An 18,122-nucleotide genomic window follows, 5' to 3' on the forward strand; every position below is an offset into this window, starting at 1 on the left:
CGTGATGGTTATCAAAACCAAACATGATAAATTTGCCAAGCGCAGGAGACACGACACTGAGGAGATTTGTCAATCAGGCTGCAGAATGCAATGCTGTACAGTGCAATAAAAAATCTGCGAAAAAGCGAAGCAGTGATGGATGAACAGCGGGACTACTGTATACTGTTTATTAATAAACAAAATATATTCCTATATGACAACACGCATAAATCAACTGCCTACATTAATTCATTGTAAACATACCTTCTGACTGGGACTCCCCTGCTGCCTCTTCAGGCTGTCCCTGGTCCTCAGGGGGGATGTTCTCCACGGTCAGCACGGTATTGCCGCTTGTCTCCCGCGGGGTGAGGAAGGGGTCCAGAAACCCCATCATCGCAAAGAACTTCCATCTCCTCCCCGATCCTGCTGCAGACCCACTGCTCTTCTCCTTCTCCGTCCTCTTCTCCTTGTTATATGTGTCCCTGAGGCTCTTCCACTTTCTCCTGCAGATGTCCTCTGAATAAACACATTATCTTGTTAGCGGAAAGGTATTTGTACATCAGTGGGAAAATAGAGGGACAGTAGGCGGGCTTGGTAGCTTTTGCGCGGCTTCATCAGGTCAGTCAGAAAATTCAAAAGAGCAATGAATGAACTTACCAGGTTACCCGATCTCCTCACTTATGTGCCTCCAAGCTCGGTCCTTTTTATTCCTGTCTCGGTAGAGATAACAGCTGGCATCGTACAGCTCAGCGTGGTTAGCAACCGCATTGATGAGCCTTTCCTCCATATTGAATGAAGAATGAAGAATGAAGGGCTTTGGCTGGACCTGCCCCTTTGACCTAGGTCAGAGCCATGTCACCAGGCTCCTGATTGGTGTTTGCGGCGCAAATTAATGCTGGAGTTCAGATTTTTCCAACTCGAGCAGTTGACGCGATACGCGCGAATGCAACACGAAAACTTACGCGCCAGACACGGTACACTGACGCGCATTTGACGTGTTTTCGCAACGGAAATCTGCTTCAGAATTTTCGTGGGACCTGCAATCGCCCGTCATCGTGTAACACTTCTGGAGTCGTTACAGTATACTAGGACCAGTTAGGTTCGACTACTAGAGCAGTAATGAGTGTAGCATGTAATAAAGACCACAGACCAGTAAATACGTTTAAATTGCCGGCTTATTATTTTGTGAAGACAGAGAGCAGACAGTTATAGACACATAACATAAAACATTCAACATCACCCATTAAGAAAACAAGATTTTTCTTTCCCCTTTTTAGTTCAGTATGCTCTGTTAGTTTATCCTATTTATCTCAAAACCTTTTATTTGGCTTTAGAAGGATGTTATTTTCAACCTAGGTTATTGTCTTATTTATTTCAAGTTCTAAGTTCAAGTTTATCCTTTGATCTATTTGCATTAACACTGTGTTATTTTAAATCAAGTTTAGTTCTTTAGGCCCAAGAATTAATTTAATCTTGGTCTAGGTTCACCTTTAAATTTCAACCAGTTCTTATTTTGTTTTAACCCAACAAAATTATTTACATTTCCATTAACACCATTACAGCATTAAAATGTAAGGTTGACCAAAATAAATTACAAAAATAAATAAATAAATGTAAAACTGAAAACAATTCAGCAAAAGGCTGAATAAATCCCTTAAACAAACAAACAAAAGAAAGTTGTCTCTGTGTCCTTTAACTATTAATCCTGGAATTGCTCTGAATGATTATCCAGTGCTTTGAAAGTCCGCTGTTCTTTTGCAGAGGTGTATGGATTAATCCTACCAGTTTTTTTTTTAGCGAAAGAGCTCAACGTCCAGCAGGGGGCGTTTTCCTTTTTCCTGCTCGGTACAGTTCAATGGGTCCGTGGGTGGCTCGCCATCTTGTTTCTCGCTCAGCGGATCAAACTTCGATGCATTTCCCGATCCAAACCTTAATGGCCTACCATAACAACAAAATAAAGTGCATAAACATTCGAAAATAACACACGGGTAGCCCTTAAATAACAGTAAAAGTCAGTTTTTTCCAGCTTATTTAGCGGTAAATGAGGTGACGCCAATATGGCGCGCTGAAACAACGTCAAAGGCCTTTGAAGTACAGCCTGTGTGTCGTTTAAGCACGAATCCACCGTTTTTAACATAAAACAACATAAATCTGCTCTCCATTTGCATGAAATGAGCAATATAATACAACAAAACATTTCTTGCATGAAATAAAATACAATTTCTGAACTCACCAAGTCCCGTTCGTTTATGTTCACAACGTCCCCAAGGCAAAGACAGGTCGGAAAAACAAAAATACATTCTCCAGGGCACAAAAATGGCTTTAAGTAGATTTCTGTCATGGGCCGAGGTGCGCGGGCACGAAAGGATCCAGGCGCAGACACCGCGCTAACAGAAAAACACTTTATTATAACAACGAAAGGCGACCCGGGGAAACTAGAGAGCAAAACAAGAAACTACACTCAACAAAAATATAAACGCAACACCTTTGTTACTGCTCCCATTCCCCATGGGATGGACGTAGAGACCTAAAATTCATTCCAGATACACAATATAACCATCCCTCCCAAACAGTGGTCACAAATCAGTCCAAATGTGTGGTAGTGGGCACATCTGCTATATTGAGATAATCCATCCCACCTCACAGGTGTGCCACATCAGGATGCTGATCTGACATCATGAGTAGTGCACAGGTGTACCTCAGACTGCCCACAACAAAAGGCCACCCTGGAATGTGCAGTTTTTTGCGCTATTGGGGGTCTGGGGACCCAGAACCGGTCAGTATCTGGTGTGACCACCATTTGCCTTATGCAGTGCAACACATCGTCGCATGGAGTCTATCAGATTGTCAATTGTGGCCTGTGGAATGTTGGTCCACTCCACTTCAATGGCTGTGCGAGGTTGTTGGATATTCGTGGGAACTGGTACACGCTGTCGTAAACGCCGGTCAAGCACATCCCGAACATGCTCAATGGGTGACATGTCCGGTGAGTATGCTGGCCATGCAAGAACTGGGACATTCTCAGCTGCCATCTGCCCTGAACAATGTGAACCATGATTCATCCGTGAAGCGCACACCTCTCCAACGTGCCAGACGCCATCGAATGTGAGCATTTGCCCACACAAGTCTGTTACGGCGACGAGCTGGAGTCAGGTCAAGACCCCGATGAGGACGACGGGCATGCAGTTGAGCGTCCCTGAGACGGTTTCTGACAGTTTGTGCAGAAATTGTTTGGTTGTGCAAACCAATTGTTCCAGCAGCTGTCTGGGTGGCTGGTCTCAGACGATCTTGGAGGTGAACCTGCTGGATGTGGAGGTCCTGGGCTGGTGTGGTTACACGAGGTCTGCGGTTGTGAGGCCGGTTGGATGTGCTGCCATATTCTCTGAAACGCCTGTGGAGATGGCTTATGGTTGAGAAATGAACATTCAATGCACGGGCGACAGATCTGGTTGACATTCCTGCTGTCAGCATGCCAATTGCACGCTCCCTCATTGCTTGTGGTATCTGTGGCATTTTGCTGTGAGACAAAACTGCACATTCCAGGGTGGCCTTTTGTTGTGGGCAGTCTGAGGTACACCTGTGCACTACTCATGATGTCAGATCAGCATCCTGATGTGGCACACCTGTGAGGTGGGATGGATTATCTCAATATAGCAGATGTGCCCACTACCACACATTTGGACTGATTTGTGACCACTGTTTGGGAGGGATGGTTATATTGTGTATCTGGAATGAATTTTAGGTCTCTACGTCCATCCCATGGGGAATGGGAGCAGTAACAAAGGTGTTGCGTTTATATTTTTGTTGAGTGTAAAAACCCGGGGAAACAATGACACGAGGAAGCCGGGATCGGGACGGTGGGGGGCTGCAATAGAAAGGGGAGATGATTACCAGGGAGCCAGGAAGCGGGGAAAACACATCAGGACTGAGTTAGAGTAGAGGGCTTACGATAGAACGGGACCGTGGGAGCTCGGGAGGGAAGTGTGGCAGTCCGTGGGGGGCAGGAAGTCCGTGGAAATGGCGAGTGGGCCAGGTGAGCACCGCGAGATCCAGTTGAGCCGGAGGACAGGCAGGTAGCAGACGCCGAGTAGAAACCTGGACAGAAGTAGGCAGGTTAAACACAGTTCCAACCAGAAGAGAATGCACGCTTTTCGTGGAAGTCTGGTTACCACTGTGGGGGTGACTAACGGACTGGCGTGGAGCATCCGTCAGCGCCGGGTTAAGTAGATCTCCGTGTAGTCACCGTGATGGAGAGCAGGTGTGCTGGTGATGGCCCAGCCCGGGGGTGTGGCTACCCGAGCATCACGCATTCCACAGACACAGGACCACGGACCATGACAATTTCTGGCTAGTCTTTACTATTTTTTCACTCATTTAAGCAGCAGCTCTGCAAGGACTGTCTGCATTTCTCTCTCTCCAGCTTCAAAAAGAAAGAACAACCCGACTGGGTGTGGCTATCACAGGAGTCACGCTGCAGCGTGCCCTTTCACAATAAGAGTCTCAACACATATTTTAGCCATTTTACCTGAATTAACATAAAACACCATTAATTAGCAAGTTCTGTACCCTTTTAACATGTTTTTAAACACAAATGAAATCCTATACCATGAATTATATCATTGCTGATGTTTTTAATGAATTTTCTAACCATTATGATCTATATATTGACTATTTATCAATATTTTTCTTATGACTGTTTATATTAACAGGCTTTTATTTATTGATAGCTATGTTAACCAGGGTTACAATCGCACTTCTCCATTGACTTTACATGTAAACCTGACGCTCTGGACGCGTCTCTCGCGTTCAGTGTGAACACACGGTTAGACTCCTAACGCCTCAATCATGATGTCATAAGCAGTGTTGGGCAAGTTACTTTGAAAAAGTAATTAATTATAGTTACTAGTTACTTCTTCAAAAAAACTGAGTTAGTAACTGAGTTACAATATTCTAAAAGTAATTAATTACTTCATAAGTAACTATTGCATTACTTTAAAAAAAAATGTTTAACCCTCTGGGATCCAGGGTATAATGGGCCATTTTTAACTACTTTTGATTTTCCCTCCACATTTTACCTTTAAAAACTATTTACTTTGCCTTGTTTGGTATCATCCTTTTCAGAGACCTGGTCAGAGACGAAGGTCTCCGAGTGTCCAGCATTCAGACGGCTACCTGTGTGTGTGAGAGAAAATCTGCTCACACAGATATGTAGAACCAAATACTGTCAATAAGGCCTCTGCAATGTTCAGAAGACAGTTAAACCTGTCAGGTAGTGATGTCCAGCAGGTGAAAATGCAAGCTCCATGAACACATACAGCTGTGGATTCCAGCTGCTTTGATGTTATATGTATGATTTCTATACATTTTACGTCAGATAAAAACTTTTGTTGTAAGCTTCAGATAATTATTTATTAAAAGCTAGACATTTTAAATGAGAGTAAGAAAGTATTTCTTTGTGCCCCCCTTTCCCTGTTAATGCCCATTTTATGATTGAAGTAGCAATAGGAGAGAGAGGGGGAGAGAATGAGAGAAGAAGAGGCAGCTGTGCAGCGTAAAGACACAGAAAAACTCCAGTTTTGTGTCTTTTTCCATTCTAGCTGAAGTTCGGGACAAACTGTTCCTTTTCACCTCAACACAAAAGGGATAATATTTTCTCTCAATACGGGACGGTTCCGTCTTTTTACGGGACGGTTGGCAACTCTACTAACTAACCTTATGAATAAAATAAAGTTCACTATCAGTAACATCATAGCACCCACCAAGCTGTATAGAAACTCCGTCATGCTAGCTAGCACGCAGTACGAGTTATTGTAACTAGGGTTGCCAACCGTCCCTTAAAAAACGGAATCGTTCCGTATTTAGAAACAAAAGTACACGTCCCGTATTGAGCTAATAAGGGACGCACTTTGTCCCGTAATACAGTGAGAAAAGTAGTCTATAACTTTTAATGGAATTAACGCTTTGTTTGAAAACATAATTCCCAGCCCCTCTCCTGCTTTGTGACCAATGAGCTGACAGCACACTTATGACAATTCGAGTATGACAATTCAGATTACCGCTCATCTCATTGGTCGAGGAAAGGTCGCTTGCGGAGAAAATACCGGAAGACAACAGATGACCACAACAAGAAGCATGGCCAGCAGGGAAACAAACGCCGACACTGCGGTACAAGTCTCGGATGACAGTACCAGAGGTGTGGACTCGAGTCACATGACTTGGACTCGAGTCAGACTCGAGTCATTAATTTTATGACTTTAGACTTGACTTGAAAAAATGTTCTAAGACTTGTGACTTGACTTGGACTTTTACACCAATGACTTGGGACTTGAATTGGACTTGAACCGGTTTACTTGAAAAGACTTGATATTTTACCCCAAATATAAAATCTAACATGCATATTATATAGAGATTGAAAATGTGACGTCATTCACGGGTAGAACCGCAAAGGATTCTGGGAACTCGTGGCAAGCGGTACTAGCGCACGCAGGCTTTCAATTAAAATCAGTTATACAGCGATAAAAAGAAACACAAAAATGTCAAGAAGCCGTTGTATGATTAACTGCAATAGCCGGTCGCATGACAGCCACGGGAAGCCGACGGGTAAAGAGATCGGTTGTTATCGGATTACGTCGTTGAAGAGAAATTGTTCAAGCCATGTTTCCGAAGTAACAAAGACGCGACGGATGGCCTGGATTGCAGCCATTCAAAGATCAAATATAACATCCCAGAACACTCCAGCTCACAGGTTAGTCTGCTCCAAGCATTTACACGAAGGTCAGTGTTTTTTAGTAGTTAATTGTCATATGCTGTGGGAGTGTCTGGTTGGGCGTGGTCCAGGTTCCTGTCATTTGTCCCTGGGAGTGGAGTTGGCCAGCTCATCACCTGTTGTCAATCTCCGGGGCTCCACCTAGAGGGTTTTTAAGCCAGCACGGCCTGCCACTCCTCGCCAGTTCGTCCTGCTACCATCTGTGGTAAACTCGGCCTCCTCTGAGCTCTGACTCTGTATATCTGGACCTTGGGTTAATATGTTTTTGTTTCCTGTATTCTTCAGATTCTCCACCCATCGCACTCACCAGTAGTGCTGTTTTTGGTCTCCATCCTGTCCTCCCATCTGCTCGGAACCCGAGGATTATATACTCCACTTCTCCTCAGCCTGCCCTTCAGTCTGTATTCTCCATCTCTTCGAAATCTGGACCGGACTCTCCACTCTTGACCCTCTTTGGAATACACCCCTGGCAGCCTTTTCCCCGTTAAATGACTAGGGTCGCCAAGTAAGCCCAAGACTATTCACTGGCACTCCGTACCTTTGTCCCTTACTCGTTTGTTTCCCATTCAGTAACATTTCTCCCCTGTGTTTACAGAAGTTCCCGTTAGAAGTCTCCCCGTGCTCTACGCCGGTTTCTCCGCCCACGGATTTCCTTTAGTTTTCTGCGTATGGTTTTTGTTAAACCCAGTTCCGTTCACATTTTGTTCTTTTCAATAAATTATACACAGTTCTAAGCAAATTGAGTCTGCTCTTGAGTCCACCGCATTCTCCTCCGTGACAGAACGAACTGGCCACTAATGGACTCAGCGGACCCAATTCGCGCCGCCATTAACAAACAGGGCGCGGTGTTAGGACGGCATGAACAGACTTTGACGTCCTTAATGGACCAGTGTAATGCTATCAGTGAAAAACAGGAGGAGTTACTTACCCGGTTGTCAGAAATCAGGGAGCCTAATCCACCCGTTTTTCCTAGTCAGCCGGGACCGTTGCCTGCACCCGCCGTTGCGCGTCCTGAATCGGCTTATCGGGGCATCTCTTCTCCTCCACCGGAGCCTTTTCATGGAGAGCTGGGGCTGTGTGGGGGGTTCCTGTTTCAGTGGTCGTTGTTCGTCAATCGCACGCCGCACGCGTTTCCTAATGAGGCTGCCAAGATTTCCCATTTTGTTGGGTTGCTTAGGGGTAAGGCGCTTGCGTGGGCTGAGGCGTTTTTGTTTTCTCATCCTATTGCCTCGTGTTCCTATGAGGACTTCCTCAAGGAATTCAAGGCTACGTTCGCTCACGCGATCTCTGAGGGTACTGCAGCTAAGAGGCTGTTGGGACTCCGCCAGGGAAAACGCAGCGTTGCGGAATATGCGATCGAGTTCCGCACCGCTGCTGTTGAAGCGGGTTGGCCGGATGCTGCGCTGCGGGGTATTTTCCTAGCGTCCCTTTCCGAACAACTGAAGGATCAGCTGGCTGTGCACGACGAGCCGGCCACGTTTGAAGCGCTTGCCTCTCTTGCTCTCAGGATCGATAGTCGACTGAGGGAGAGAGACGCTGAGAGGCGGTCCAAACCCTCTCCGTCTCTGTTTCGACCCGCGGCCGTTTCGGCGTTACCCCCGTCGCTTCCGGTGACATCATCCGTCCGTTCTCGATCTCCTTCCCCTGAGCCTATGCAGATTGGCCGCGCTCGGCTCACTCCTGAGGAGCGGGAGCGGCGTTTCCGAGCCGGAGAGTGCTTCTACTGCGGGGGAAGCGGCCATCGCATCGCTGTTTGCCCAGTCCGGCCAAAAGGCGTGGCCCGCCGGTAAGTCCGGGGTTACGGGTGGGCAGTGTTTTTAAGAGTGATAAACCCCGTTTTTTGCTTTCGGTTTCGTTGATGTCCGGTACTAAGGCTCATTCTCTCCGTGCTCTCGTTGACTCCGGGTCGGAGCAGAATTTGATAGATGCTGCGGTGGCTAAATCGTTCGATTTGCCCCTCATTCCGCTCGAGCCTCCGATCCCGGCCGCCGCTCTGAATAATGAGGTGTTCGCGATGATCACTCACCGGACCGCGCCTGTCAAGTTAGTCACGTCAGGTAATCATCAGGAAGACATAACTCTCTTTGCCACCTCTTCCCTTGACGTGCCAGTGATCCTTGGTTTTCCGTGGTTGCAGAAGCACAATCCGCACATTGACTGGGCAGGGAAGAAAGTAGCGAGTTGGAGTTTGTTTTGTCTCGCCAACTGTTTAAAGTCAGCTCTGCCCTCGGGGGCTTTTGTTTCTCCTCCAGTGGTTGTCTCCCCCCCTGACCTTTCCTCTGTCCCTCCTGAATATCATGATCTACAAGAAGTGTTCAGTAAAGACAGGGCTCTGTCGCTGCCTCCTCATCGGCCCTATGATTGTGCTATTGATCTCCTCCCCGGTGCCCCTCTGCCCTCCAGCCGTCTCTATAACCTGTCCCGTTCGGAGAGGGGGACTATGGAGACGTACGTCCGGGATTCGCTGGCGGCCGGTCTCATTCGTCCTTCTTCTTCACCGGTGGCCGCTGGTTTCTTTTTTGTTTCTAAAAAGGATGCGTCGCTCCGGCCGTGCATTGATTATAGGGGCCTTAATGCGATCACGATTAGGAACAGGTATCCCCTGCCTTTGATCAGTTCAGCTTTCGAACCCCTCCACGGGGCCACTGTCTTCTCTAAGTTGGACTTGAGGAATGCATACCACCTTGTCCGCATAAGGGAGGGTGACGAGTGGAAGACTGCTTTTAACACTCCTCTGGGGCATTTTGAATACCTGGTGATGCCGTTTGGCCTCACCAATGCCCCTGCAGTCTTCCAGGCACTGGTGAATGACGTGCTCCGGGATTTTTTGAATGTTTTTGTGTTTGTTTATCTGGACGACATTCTGATTTTTTCTCAGTCCCTTGAGGAACATCGGGTGCATGTCCGGAGTGTGCTGCAGCGACTGTTGGAGAACCGCCTTTATGTGAAGGCCGAGAAGTGTGACTTTCATGTCTCGTCTATCTCGTTTCTGGGCTACTTACTGGCGGAAGGGCAGGTGAAGACGGACCCTGTAAAAGTTAAGGCAGTGGTGGAGTGGCCCGTTCCTGGTTCGCGTAGACAGCTGCAGCAGTTCCTTGGCTTCGCAAATTTCTACAGGCGTTTTGTCAGGGACTACAGTCGGGTGGCTGCGCCTCTCACTCGCCTTACTTCCTCCCAGGTCCCCTTCGTTTGGTCCCCCGAGGCTCACTCGGCCTTTGCCACACTCAAGCGACTTTTCACTTCGGCTCCTGTTTTAGTCCATCCTGACACGAGTAGGCAGTTTGTGGTAGAGGTTGATGCTTCAAGTGTGGGGGTGGGGGCTGTGCTGTCTCAGCGTTCTGGTCCTCGTGGCAAGCTCCAGCCCTGCGCCTATTTTTCTCGACGCCTTTCTCCTGCCGAACAGAACTATGACGTTGGGGATAGGGAGCTCCTGGCCATTAAGTTGGCTTTGGAGGAGTGGCGCCACTGGCTGGAGGGGTCGGAACATCCATTTATCATCTGGACAGATCACAAGAATCTGACTTATCTCAGAACGGCTAAAAGACTGAACTCCCGCCAGGCTCGGTGGTCCCTTTTCTTTGCTCGATTTAACTTTGATATTTCCTATCGCCCTGGTTCCAGGAATCTTAAACCCGATGCTCTGTCTCGCCAGTACTCCTCGGACTCGGACTCCCGGGACCCGGAGCTCATTCTCCCTTCCACCTGCAGGATTGGAGGAGGCTATACGCCAAGGACTACGGGACGACGTTGATCCGGGAACCGGCCCGCCCGGTCGGCGTTTTGTGCCCTCTGCCGCCCGGTCGGCTGTTATCCATTGGATCCATACAGCCCGGTTTACTTGCCATCCGGGAGTGAGTAGGACCACGGCTTTGTTGAAGAGGTATTTCTGGTGGCGTTCTATGGACAAGGATGTGAAGGCTTATGTAGCTGCCTGTTCCGTTTGTGCCCGTAACAAGACCTCTAATCGGCCCCCGTCTGGCTTACTCCGACCGCTGAGTACCCCGCATAGGCCTTGGTCTCATATCGCCTTGGATTTTGTTACCGGCCTCCCAGCCTCTTCGGGGAAGACGGTGGTTCTGTCCATAGTTGATCGGTTTTCCAAGGCGGCTCACTTCGTGGCCCTGGACAAGCTGCCGACGGCTGCAGAGACCACCCAGCTCCTTACAGACCATGTGTTCCGTCTTCATGGCATACCCTCGGAGATTGTGTCTGACAGGGGGCCTCAGTTTGTCTCCCGAGTGTGGAAGGCCTTCTGTACGGCCCTGGGTGCCAAGGTCAACTTGAGTTCTGGTTTCCATCCGCAGACCAATGGCCAGACTGAGCGTTTGAACCAGGAGTTGGAATCCGCTCTTCGCTGCGTCTCGTCACTGAACCCGGCGGCCTGGTCGTCTCAGTTGCCTTGGGTGGAGTATGCCCATAATTCTCTCACGTCTTCGGCGACGGGTTTGTCGCCCTTTGAGGCCTCGCTGGGATATCAGCCACCGTTGTTCCCAGAGGATGGGGCGGATTTGGCTGTTCCTTCGGTCCAGCATCACCTTCAACGCTGCCGGCGGGTGTGGCGGAGGGTCCGGCGGGCTCTCCTTGCAACTGTCGACCGGCAACGGGATTATGCGGATCGTCGCCGCTCTGTCGCTCCGGCGTATCGGCCTGGACAACGGGTGTGGCTTTGTGCTAAGGACATTCCCTTGCGGTCGCTTTCTCGAAAGTTGGCTCCCCGCTATGTTGGCCCCTATGAGATCACTGCTGTCGTCGGCCCCTCGGCGGTCCGTCTCAGGCTCCCGGCTTCCTGGCGTGTCCATCCGACGTTTCACGTCTCTCAGGTCAAGCCGGTCCGTAGCAGTCCTCTGTGTCCACCGCCTGTTCCCCCGCCTCCCGCCCGGCTCGTGGACGGTCATCCGGCCTATTCGGTCCGGCAGATCGTTGACGTGCCCCGCCGTGGTAGTGGTGTCCAGTACCTGGTGGACTGGGAGGGGTATGGGCCTGAGGAGCGTTCTTGGGTTCCCCGGTCGCTCGTTCTGGACCCGTCTCTGATCGCTGCGTTTCGTTCCTCCCCTCGTAGGGCCCGGTCTGGGGGGTCGCCGGGTGGCGGCCCTTGAGGGGGAGGTACTGTCATATGCTGTGGGAGTGTCTGGTTGGGCGTGGTCCAGGTTCCTGTCATTTGTCCCTGGGAGTGGAGTTGGCCAGCTCATCACCTGTTGTCAATCTCCGGGGCTCCACCTAGAGGGTTTTTAAGCCAGCACGGCCTGCCACTCCTCGCCAGTTCGTCCTGCTACCATCTGTGGTAAACTCGGCCTCCTCTGAGCTCTGACTCTGTATATCTGGACCTTGGGTTAATATGTTTTTGTTTCCTGTATTCTTCAGATTCTCCACCCATCGCACTCACCAGTAGTGCTGTTTTTGGTCTCCATCCTGTCCTCCCATCTGCTCGGAACCCGAGGATTATATACTCCACTTCTCCTCAGCCTGCCCTTCAGTCTGTATTCTCCATCTCTTCGAAATCTGGACCGGACTCTCCACTCTTGACCCTCTTTGGAATACACCCCTGGCAGCCTTTTCCCCGTTAAATGACTAGGGTCGCCAAGTAAGCCCAAGACTATTCACTGGCACTCCGTACCTTTGTCCCTTACTCGTTTGTTTCCCATTCAGTAACATTTCTCCCCTGTGTTTACAGAAGTTCCCGTTAGAAGTCTCCCCGTGCTCTACGCCGGTTTCTCCGCCCACGGATTTCCTTTAGTTTTCTGCGTATGGTTTTTGTTAAACCCAGTTCCGTTCACGTTTTGTTCTTTTCAATAAATTATACACAGTTCTAAGCAAATTGAGTCTGCTCTTGAGTCCACCGCATTCTCCTCCGTGACATTAATACGTCATTTTCATAACATAATTGGTGATATAGGTTACAAGCAAGTCTGGCGCTGAACAGAAATTGTCGCGCTATGCTCCTTTATTTATTGTGCATAAATAGTGAATTGTCCTGACACAATATTGCGTTTCGCTTCTGTTATTATGGTACATTGACAAAAACATATACTTTTATTCACAGGATAAAACAGGTTTTTTGTATCACTAATTGCCCAGTACGATTACAGCATACAATATTGTTGTCACTGCTACATTTCTGTGATGCTACCAGAAATTATTTCCACTACTAATTAATTACCGTTGAGCTCAAAGGTCCTATTAATAAACGGTTAAGGAATGTGTATTTATGACGACGATTTGTGAGATTGGTAAACTTATGATACGTACGATGGTCTTTCGTTCTACACGGTGCAGTTCAAGGTCCTGTACCCATCCGTCGGTAAACTGTACCTGGGCTTGTTGCAGTGACCTGAAGTTACTAAACTTCATGAGTGTATGCACTCACTCCAAGAAGCGTATAATTATAAATATGCATATAAATATGCTAAGATGAGATAGCTGACTTCATCTAACTAGCAAATGTTGTCCAGGCTACGTTGGTGATACAGTTTTTTTTAATGTGTATATTTTTGTCATGCGATTTTAAAGCTGGTCCTACAACCGCATCCAAGAATAACATGCAGCTTATCTCAGAACTGTCGGTGAAAATTATTCTTGGAGCTAGGTTTAATTGAGCTGCATTTTATAGAGGTGCAATTTCACAATTTGTGTATATTTTCTAAGTTCACTATTTTGTCATGTGTTGAGAAAAACACAGATTTTAAAATTACATGGTCTAATATTTACATTTAGCATATAACTGCAACATTATTTTTTCGTTGTTTTTTTTTTTAAAGACTCGAAAGGACTTGAAATTCAAAGTTTCAGACTTGTGACTTGACTCGGACTTTTACACCAGTGACTTGAGACTCGACTCTGACTTGCCTGACATTACTTGAGACTTGACTTGAGACTTGAGGATAAAGACTTGAGACTTACTTGAGACTTGCAAAACAATGACTTGGTCCCACCTCTGGACAGTACACCTAAAGCTGGGCAGACACTGTGCGATTTTTTCAGTCGCGCGATTCAGCTCCTGCTCAAATTGCACGATTGACTCGCAGAGGTTAGAAGTTCGTAGGTCACGATGCAGGGTCTCATTCCAAAACGCCCGATGCTCTGATGCGACCTGAGTGCTCACACTGTGCCTCCATAAAATGAAGGTTATAACAGAAAATCTGTCGCTCGCTCTCTCTGTCTTTCACTCACACAGACACACCACCACCATCAACTTTGCTAAATTGCTAATGAAAAACATTGATCAGGCAGCTGTGTGAGCGCCTGTGGTGACACCCTCACGAGCGATTGATGATCGGGAGCTGGTCGTAAGGTGTTAATCGCTTCTCGTTACCCCACGTATACTACACGATGCACGATGAAGGCCAAAATCGGTCCGATCACTCAAAAATCGGCTCAAAATGGGCCTAAAACCGCACAGTGTGAGCCCAGCATTATAGCAGCAATGTTTGTTCCCCTCAGAGAAAGGGAAGAATGGGAAAAGGAAAACACCTGGCTGGAAAAAGTTAATATGGGCATGTGCAGTGAATATCAGCGCTATCTGGCCAGAAGTGTGATAATATAACTTATTTTGTGTAATAAACAACTGCAAGGATAGATGATTACAACAAATTGATGACTAATACATAAAAGTAATACATAGATGAATAATGATGATGAGTTATGATGCGTAATCATGGCAACAAGCGGGTTTACAAACAGGAGCAGCTGATTAGCATTAGAAAAGCTGAAATAATACCTCAGCTGTAGCCAATTGTACTAAATGCACTAAATGTGCACTGTTACAAGAATATTTTTCTTTCTATTGTTTTCTATTATTTTAAGTTAAGCAGGACAGAGTTCTTTTAAAGAAAGATTTACTTATATTCTCAAAAATTAAGCATGACAGGCTTCTGTTTAAGAAAGAGACCTGTTTTATCGTGTTAATGTTGTCATTTTGAGCTAAAAATAAATGGCTAAATGATCATTTGTTTCACATGTGTTCATATCACAAAGAATAGAATATGCATCTACTTAAATCAACTTCAAGTCAAATGGTTAAAAAAATAATTTCACACACAAAAAAAGAGCTAGAAAATTCACCACACTGGGAAGGGTGAAGACAACTGGGTCGCCCGGCCCTGGCCACGAGGTGTCCCTTATTTATTTTTCAGGGAGTTGGCAACCCTAATTGTAACTGACTGTAAAAAGTTAGCACAACGAAAATAAACTTCACCTAAACTTGGTTTATATCTGACCCAGATAGACTGCAGGTCATAACTTCTTACCTGAAGTGCAGTTCACCTGACACTCGGACCGGCGGCCGCCTCTGGTCTCTCCTCCTGCCTCCCCTTTCTCTCATCCACCTGCTGGCCTCCACCACTTGCTAATGTTACTGAATCTGAGGAAGCACCACCACCGCCACCACCAAACAACTGAGTTATTTTTACACACCGAGCAGCACCTGGCCAATCCACCACCTTTCATTGTTTATACCGTTACAAAGAAAAAAAAAATCATCGGGCCACCGAGCAAATGCCCGATGGCCAGTCCAGCTATGGTCGTGCTATCAGTTAACCCTTCGCGTGCCACAGTTGGCACGCGTGCCTAGGGTTGCCGACCCCTGCTCTACACTGATGACTGCAGATCAACACAGCCTAACTGTCACCTGGTGAAATATGCTGACGACACAGTTCTCCTGTCACTGCTGTCAGGCCCCTCACAACACCATGGGCTCACTGCCAGGTTTATATTATTGGATTGTCATTTATGCTTAGAAATATTTACTCATATGTGCTTAGAGTTTTATAATCGATTGCATGATAATGGAGGCTTGATCCATAGTAGTCTGTAAAGACTGGCATTCACACACACCTTAAGGTCATGAGAGAGGTTATATCTTCTCTTGCTGATTTATGGTATAGGAGGACACCTACTCTGTATCTGGTTGAGTGTAAGAGCCCTTTGTTCAGATGGACCGCTAGATTCCTGGCACCAGCTTTGGGGAGTCTTCACAGGTTCTCATCTTGAGACACACACACACACACACACACACACACACACACACACACACACACTACTCTTTGTTCACATGTATACCTATGTAAGATATCCTATGTTAATGAACCTATGCATATCAAATTCAAATTCAAATTTTATTTATCACATACACAGTCATACACAGTCATACACAGTACGATATGCAGTGAAATGCTTAGACAACTGCTTGTGACCTAAAGAAAAAAAAGACTATGAATAGGATAGGAAATAAATATGAAAATTAAAATGAAGGGTAAATTTAACTAGGAAGGAATAAAATAAAATATAAAAATTAAAGTTAAAAATAAAATAACTGTATAACTGTACAACAAAATACACAATATAGAAATATATAAGAATATATGAAGAAATATAGAACAATAACAGCAGCTATACAAGTACTAAATGGTAATGAAGAGATATAATGTCCAGTGTTGTGCAATCCACATGTGTAAGTGTCTTGTACAGTGCAAATATGCTTAAAGTGATTTATTTAAGTGACTTGTGATAAAGTGATTCGATTAGATGACCACGCAGTGTAGTTGTGCAGTGGCCACTAGTGTAAACAAATGTCCAGAATGTCCAGTGTGTGTGTAAAAGTCATATGTGTGGGTAAGTACTATTTAGTGGTGGGATTGAGAGACCGTATCGCCTGCGGGAAGAAGCTCCTCCTCAGTCTCTCCGTGTTGGTCTTCAGGGAGCAGAATCGCTTTCCTGACCTCAACAGAGAGAACATTGTTGGGATGGCTGAGGTCCTTCACGATCTTCCTGGCCTTGGTCCAGCACCGCCTGCTGTAGATTGAGTGCAGGTCAGGGAGCTCTACAGAGGGTTGTGCGCTCAGCTGATCGCACAACCCTCTGTAGAGCTCGTCTGTCCTGCATGGTGCTGTTCCCGAACCAGGTTGAGATGTTTCCCGTCAGGATGCTCTTTATGGTGCTTGAGTAAAAGTTCCTGAGCACCTTGGAGGGCAGTCGGAAGTCTCTCAAGCGTCTGAGGTGGTAGAGATGCTGTCGGGCCTTTTTCACCACGGTGTTGATGTGACAGGACCATGACAGGTCTTGTGTGATGTGAACTCCGAGGTATTTGAAGCTGTCCACTCTCTCCACTGGGCACTCGTTGATGACGGAGGTCTGGTAGTTCCTCTCCTGCTTAGTGCTGAAGTTCACTATCAACTCCTTTGTCTTACTGACGTTTAGAAGGACGTTGTTCCTCTGGCACCAGTTCTCCAGATTCCTAATCTCCTTCAGGTAGGCCGTCTCGTTGTTATCAGAGATCAGGCCCACCACGACGGTGTCGTCAGCAAACTTAATGATGGTGGTGGAGCTGGTAGTGGCCACACAGTCATATGTGTACAAAAAGTACAGCAGGGGGCTCAGAACACACCCCTGGGGGACTCCAGTGCTGAGAGTGATGGAGGTTGAGACATGTCCGCCCATCCTTACTGCCTGTGGTCTGCCAGTTAGGAAGTTGGAGATCCACTGACACATAGATGAGCTGAGTCCCAGATGCTCCAGCTTGGTGGTGAGTGTGGAGGGAATTATGGTATTAAATGCAGAGCTGTAGTCGATGAAGAGCATTTTAACATAATTCCCCCTTCTAGTGTCCAAGTGAGTAAGTGATGTGTGGAGGAGATGAGAGATGGCATCGTCTGTGGAACGATTTGGACGGTAAGCGAACTGTAGTGGGTCCAGTGTGTCTGGTAGTGAAGAAATGATGAAGTCTCTGACCAGGCGTTCAAAACACTTCATCACTACTGAGATGAGGGCTACAGGGCGATAGTCATTGAGAGAAGCAGGGTGGGGTTTCTTCAGGACAGGAACAATGATGGACTCCTTGAAGCATGTGGGGATCACCGACTGAGATAAAGAGATGTTGAATATCTCAGTGAACACAGGAGCTAGCTGGTATGCGCAGTTGAGGAGTACAAATACCTGGGAACCATCTTTGACAACATCCTGAAATTCTCTGCCAACACAGAGGAGATTCTCAGGTGGTGTCACCAATGGCTATACCTCCTTAGGAAACTCAACTCCTTTGGAGTCAGCACACCCATCATGATGACTTTTTACTATGCCTTCCTGGAAAGCATCATGACCACCATCGGCCTGGGGGTCAGCAAGACGCTGATCATTATGCTCCTATCTCTCGCTGTTTCTCTCTCTCTCTCCTGTTTTGCCGGGGCATAGTGGGTTCACACCCTCGGCCCATGCCTCACTGTATTGGAAACACCTGGATCTCATCAAGACCAGCTGGTACTTAAGAGGGAAGAGGTCTGCTGTTTGGCGCTGGATCATTGTAAAACTCTAGTCAGTAACTAGTCTAGCCAAAGTTTCTCGTGCCTGCGCTTTAGATATTAACGTGTTTATCTTTGTATCCAGATTT

The 18,122-nt window shown here is 47.0% G+C and overlaps 1 long non-coding RNA gene across 1 annotated transcript; it reads left to right on the forward strand.

Annotated features, from left to right (window-relative positions):
- Nucleotides 1–11,873: 11,873 nt before the first annotated feature.
- On the forward strand, nucleotides 11,874–12,560 carry LOC146575707 (uncharacterized). The gene is made up of 2 exons (XR_014892324.1): nucleotides 11,874–12,326; nucleotides 12,417–12,560. It is a non-coding gene; the product is annotated as an uncharacterized LOC146575707 (long non-coding RNA).
- Nucleotides 12,561–18,122: the final 5,562 nt, after the last annotated feature.

Source organism: Mchenga conophoros, linkage group LG4, assembly GCF_057382185.1.
Source record: "Mchenga conophoros isolate Kocher_MC1m ecotype Shallow Benthic linkage group LG4, M_conophoros_male_GT1.1, whole genome shotgun sequence".
Lineage (NCBI taxonomy): Eukaryota > Metazoa > Chordata > Actinopteri > Cichliformes > Cichlidae > Mchenga > Mchenga conophoros.